Source organism: Theropithecus gelada, chromosome 3 (genome assembly GCF_003255815.1).
Source record: "Theropithecus gelada isolate Dixy chromosome 3, Tgel_1.0, whole genome shotgun sequence".
In the NCBI taxonomy this organism is placed as follows: domain Eukaryota; kingdom Metazoa; phylum Chordata; class Mammalia; order Primates; family Cercopithecidae; genus Theropithecus; species Theropithecus gelada.
In genome coordinates, this window is record NC_037670.1 from 162,703,283 (window position 1) to 162,709,523 (window position 6,241).

The 6,241-nt window shown below is 42.0% G+C and overlaps 1 non-coding gene across 1 annotated transcript; it reads right to left on the reverse strand.

Annotated features, from left to right (window-relative positions):
- Window positions 1-4,201: 4,201 nt before the first annotated feature.
- Window positions 4,202-4,333, reverse strand: LOC112621951. Its single transcript, XR_003118871.1, has one exon. It is a non-coding gene; the product is annotated as a small nucleolar RNA SNORA51 (small nucleolar RNA).
- Between the last annotated feature and the right edge of the window lie 1,908 nt (window positions 4,334-6,241).

The following is a 6,241-nucleotide window of genomic DNA, read 5'->3' on the forward strand; positions in this document are numbered from 1 at the left end:
TTCTTTTATAACATGTGCAATCACAACAGCAATGCATGAAAAAGCCTGTTTCTCAACAGTTTTGCCAAGAATGCATTGTAAAACTGTTAGATTTTGCTAATCTGAGCAGTGAAAAATGGTCAATTCAGTTTAATTTGCATTCATCTAATTACGAATTGGATTTAACGTGTTTTCATAAATGTTTTAACATTTGGATTTCTTTTTTGTGAAATGTCTTTTCATGTCCTCCACTCTTATTCGATCAGGTCACTTGTTCTCACCAATTTCTGTTTGTGTGTGTGTGTGTGTTTTTGTGTGTGTGTGTATATGCATGAATGTATTGAGAAAAGATCTATACTTCTGACAATGAGTTTGGAAACTAAATACTAGTATTGGGAGTAGAGAAAGAAGACAAAGGTATTATGGTTACAAGAGCTAAAGCCTCTTTTTCTACAATAGGGGAATGACAATAAATAATAGCTAAAACTGAAGTCAAGAAATAGCATTAGACAAACTCAGTGGCTCATGCCTGTAATCCCAGCGCTTTAGGAGACTGAGGCAGAAGGATCAATTGGGGCCAGAAGTTCAAGCCTAGCCTGGGCAACATAGTGAGATTCCATCTCTACAAAAAATTTAAAAATTTAAAATAGCTGAGTGGTGACACATGCCTATAGTCCCAGCTACTTGGGAGGCTGAGACAAGGAGGTCACTTGAACATAGGAGTTTAAGGCTGCAGTGAGCCATGATCATACCACTGCACTCCAGCATGGGCAATAGAGTGAGAGCTTGTCTCAAAAATATATATATTTTTAAAAAGTAGGCTGGGCACAGTGGCTCACACCTGCAATCCCAGCACTTTGGGAGGCCGAGACCGGCAGATCACAAGGTCAGGAGATCGAGACCATCCTGGCTAACACGGTGAAACCCCGTCTCTACTAAAAATACAAAAAAATTAGCCGGCGTGGTGGCGGGTGCCTGTAGTCCCAGCTACTCGGGAAGCTGATGCAGGAGAATGGCATGAACCCGAGAGGCAGAGCTTTCAGTGAGCCGAGATTGCACCACTGCACACTCCAGCCTGGGCAACAGAGCAAGACTCCATCTCAAAAAAAAAAAAAAAAAAAAAAAAAATTAATGTTTGCATATTCCGTTTTCTTAGATACAAGATTCTCTTTCTATGTTTGCTGATAGTTACTGAGAAAGAAGATTTCCCTGTTATCAAAAAACCTCGGAAACCTAATCTAGGTGTTTTCTTCCTGTAGTATTGCAAAATGCAAGTTGATAAAGAAATGAATCTGAGAGATCTAAGTATAAACACAGCATGATTCTTTCATAGTCTTGAGTCACTTCATTCAACCAATTCCACGGATTTTTTTCAACTTGCATTTCTAATTCTCTCTATTAATTTCCTAGAGCTACTGTAACAAAGTACAAACTAGGTAGCCTAAAACAACAGAAACTCACTGTCTTACAGTTCTGGAAACTACAAGTTTTAACTTAAAGTGTCAGCAAGCCATACTCTCCCTGAAGACTCTAAGCGAGATCCTGCGATCCTTCCATCCTTTCTCACCTGTTGCTAGTTTTTGATAGTTTATTGTTTGGTTTTGTTTTTGTTGTTGTTGTTGTTGTTGTTGTTTGAGACAGGGTCATGCTCTGTCACTCAGGCTGGAGTGCAGTGGTGCAATCATGGTTCACTGCAGCCTCAACCTGGGCTCAAGCAATCCTCCCACCTCAGCCTCCCAAGTAGCTAGGACTGCAGGCGTGTGCCACCACATCCAGTTAGTTTATTTTTATTTTTTATAGAGATATGATCTCACTGTGTTGTCCTGGCTGTTCTCCAACTCCTGACCTCAAGCTAACCTCTTACCTTGGCCTACTAAAGTGCTGGGATTACAGGCGTGAGCCACTGCGCCCAGCCTGGGTAGTTCCCTGTTTGCTATTCCTTGACTTGTAGACACATCACCCCAAGCCTCCATCATCACATGATATTTTCTCCATGTCTAAGTTTCCTTCTTTTTATAAGAATACCAGTCATTGGATTAGAGTCCACCCTTCTCCAGTACAACCTCATTTTATCTTGATCACATCTGCAAAGATCCTATTTCCAAATAAGATCACATTCATAGGTACCAGAGGTTAGGACTTCAACATATCTCTTTGGGGGACACTCAACTCACACACCTTCATTTTGTTTATTCTAACATATTTTTTCTTCTCTTTCTCTCCAGACTTCACCTTTGCCTTCCTTCTGGTGAAGCCAAAATAGGCATTTCTGAGTAATACAACTGATTCAGGGAATAACTATTCTGAATATACCCGAACCCTAACCCACCTGTGTCAGGAAAATTGTTATCCTAATCTACTTTCTCTTATACCCTGTTATCCTAATCTACTTTCTCCAAGTGGTAAACCCCACAATATTTAGTAGTTGCCTATTAAATTTGATATCCAGGTTGGGTGCAGTGGCTTACACCTGTAATCCCAGCACTTTGGGAGGCTGAGGTGGGTGAATTACCTGAGGTCAGGAGTTTGAGACCAGCCTGATCAATATGGTGAAACCTCGTCTCTACTAAAAATACAAAAATTAGCTGGGTGTGGTAGCATGCACCTGTAGTCCCAGCTACTTGGGAGGTTGAGACAGGAGAATTTCTTAAACCCGGGAGGCAGAGGTTGCAGTGATCCAAGATCATGCCACTGCACTCCAGCCTGGGTGACAGAGCAAGATTCAGTCTCAAAAAAATAATTAATTTAAAAAATTTGATATCGAAATGATATAATGATCTCAGGACAAAAATCAACAGAAGAAATAATGGTGTGTTTGAAAGAGTACAAGGTTTGAAATCAGAAAACCTGAGTTGCAATTCCAGTGCTGTTACTTAAAACAGAACCAATCTAGTTCTTCTAAATGCTACTGCAATATTCTTTTCATCATTGTAAGGCTAAAGCCTCCACCTGTGACCCAAATTCAATTCCCACACCAAGAGCGGTCCTAGATTGCACAGAATGTTGCACCTAAATTTAAATGGAAATGCCCAAGGAGAAGGAAAAGAAGAGAATAAAGAGGAGGAAAGGAGGAGGAAAAGAAGGAGAAGGAAAAGGAGAAAGACAGGAGCAAATAGCAAAATACAATTTCCAGAAAATCTCTTTTAACAATTTTTAAGCAGATACACAGAAAAAAAGTCCCAAGAGGAAACTGTCTCTTGGAGCTTCCCTAAAAATGAATGGAAAGAAGTCACTGGCAGTTACCAGCGTGTATTTCATGCTATTTTCGTTAGTGGGTGACTCATCCATGCCGGGTAGTGAATTTCCCAGGCTTTCAAATTTAAATGAATGTAGATAGTGCAAGGCATTCATTTTACCATGGAGTGTTTTCTCCTGTTGGTCATAAAAGGAATCCATTGTGTTATGATTAGGTCATGCTTGACCCACCTCAGGAATGTTTTCAGAGTGACAGAATATTTATTTCTCAGAGATGTCTCCAAGGTTCATGGAAGTCTGATTGGCATACTTACAAAGGCCTTGTGATCCTAATAGGGTCTAAGACAAGTCCTCCCCTTCTTTTGTGGGCGGGCTGTTATTGTTAATCCAGCTGCACTTCGTAATGACACCCACCTTTTCATTCTAAACATAGAATAAGAGAGTAATTAACAGAGCGTAATCACACCGAAAGAAAATCCTGCTTTCTAAAAAAAATTGCTTCAGAATAATTTAATTGTGCTTCACATGTTTTGAACAATTTTAGACAAGAATTTAACTTACTACTAGTAATAACATGTCATTTTTTCTCCATCTGTCATAATTACTCAATAAATACATAGGCTTCAAAAATTGCATCTAAACTTATGCATGCAAGTGGTATACTTTCTGATCAAACCACTGTAGGCGGTGAGTAGTGCCATCAATCATTTTTTTTTTTTTGAGACAGAGTCTCGCTCTATCATCCAGGTTGGAGTGCAGTGGCACAATCTCGGCTCACTGCAACCTCTGCCTCCCAGGTTCAAGTGATTCTCCTGTCTCAGCCTCTCAAGGAGCTGGGATTACAGGCATGTGCCACCACATCCACCTAATATTTTTGTATTTTCAGTAGCGACAGGGTTTCACCATGTTGGCCAGGCTGGTCTTGAACTCCTGACCTCAGGTGATCCACCTGCCTCAGCCTCCCAAAGTGCTGGGATTACAGGCATGAGCCACCATGCCTGGCCTTTCTTTTTTTTAAAATCGCCCTTCATGTCCCCCCATTGACAATACAGATGAGTCCCAGGGCCTGGGTTGAGATGTATATGGGACAGGTTAATTCAGCCTCCTCTTTCTATTTGGTTGGGGTAATAACATATCCTGTGCTGAGCACCAGGAGGCTGGCACCACAAATCTTTGAGGCCAAAACTTGTAAGATTTCAGCTTCTGAAACAACAAATCAGACCCAAACTGGCACTGAGCTAAGGACTCAGTGCCTACCAGTTACAGTTTGCATTTATCACTCATATTTGACAGGTAATTATTTCTCCTCAGATTTTTTGACTTAAAGGGACCTCAGGTGAGAGACTAGGGATAACAGAAAAGGGCAATTAGGTTATTGCTTAGCGGTTGTTACTGAATGTTAGAAGTAACAGCTCAGGGTCATAAAGAAAACCAGCACTCGAACAAAAGATTTCTCAGCAAGGCAAATTTGCTTCTGCAGAAGGGTGCTGCTTGCACTCCTGGCCATGGCGATAGCAAACCGAGCGGGGTAGGGCAGGGGTTTTTATCCCTAATGCAGCAGTTCCTGCATTAGTAGCTATGTCCTTTCCCCATTGACTGGAGTCCAATCACACAATCTAAGCTGACTTGATTGGCTACTGTTTAAAATTGAATAGGGCTAACTAGGCAGGAAGGGAGAGGCTGTTTGTTAGAGAACAAGGTATGTCCGGGCATGTTAGGGCACGGGAAAGGCTGGAGGGGTAGTTTTGATGGAAAGGACAATTGCAGAGCAAGTAATCAAGGAAATAGATGTGAATTACAGATTAGGGCTGGCTGGAAGGTTATTTACCATAACTAGGGGCAAGAAGAGGTACAAAGAACGAGGAAGTTAGGCTTGAAAATAGAGAACAAAGAACAAGGAAGCTGAACAAGCCAACTCTTTGAAGAGGAACTTACTGTACCTAACACTGAATAAGATTAACTGTGGCTTGTTTCCATTCAAATATCAAATCACAAAAATGGAAATCTTTCTTGAAACTCATAAAATTTAACTTTAAGGAAGATTTAGGTTTAACAATATCAATTCATTTTTGTTTTTGTTGTTTGTTTTTGTGACAGGGTGTCACTCTATTGCCCAGCTCACTGCAACTTCCACATCCAGAGCTCAAGCCATCCTACCCACCTCAGCCTCCTGAGTAGCTGGGACTACAGGCACATGCCACCAAGCCCAGCTAATTTTTGTATCTTTTTGGTACAGATGAGGTTTCACTATGTTGTCCAGGCTTGAACTCCTAAGCTCAAGTGATCTGCCTGCTGGGGCCTCTTAAAATGCTGAGATTACAGGCATGAACCACTGCACCCAGCCAATTCATATATTTTCATTGTTTCCTTTTTTTTTTTTGGAGACTGAGTCTTGCTGTCAACTTGCTGGAGTGCAGTGGCGAGATCTTGGCTCACTGCACCTCTGCCTCCTGGGTTCAAGCAGTTCTCCTGCCTCAGCCTCCCAAATAGCTGTGGAGACAGGCGTGAACCACTGCGCCTGGCATGCACCAGGATATTTATACAGGAACTGTTTTACCAGGTGGTCAGGTGGTGCCACAGGATAAAATATGACATGAATGTGGCCAAAGTCAAGAAGCAGGTAAGTGCCACCCAGGGAAGAGACCAGAGCATGAGTCAAGGTCACTGAGAACAGACAACATGCACACCAGGGTCAAGTATCTATTTACAGCAAGACAAGTGAGAACACAAAATCCAGTCCCTTGCAAGACATTAGTCCCCACAACTAGCAGATGCACTTCATATCCAATCCAGGCAGCATGGTCACATACAGGCCTTTTTGGGCTGTGGTAAGCTAGGCCCAGACCCTTGCCCCATGGGGTCTGAAATACAAAAAGCTGGGGGCATGCCTGACACATGCATGGCTAAACAGTCTGTTTTTTATTTGTTTTTTTGTTTGTTCATTTGTTTTTGAGATGGAGTTTTGTTCCTGTTGTCCAGGCTGGAGTGCAATGGCGTGATCTTGGCTCACTGCAACCTCTGCCTCCCAGGTTCAAGCGATTCTCCTGACTCTGCTTCCCAAGTAGCT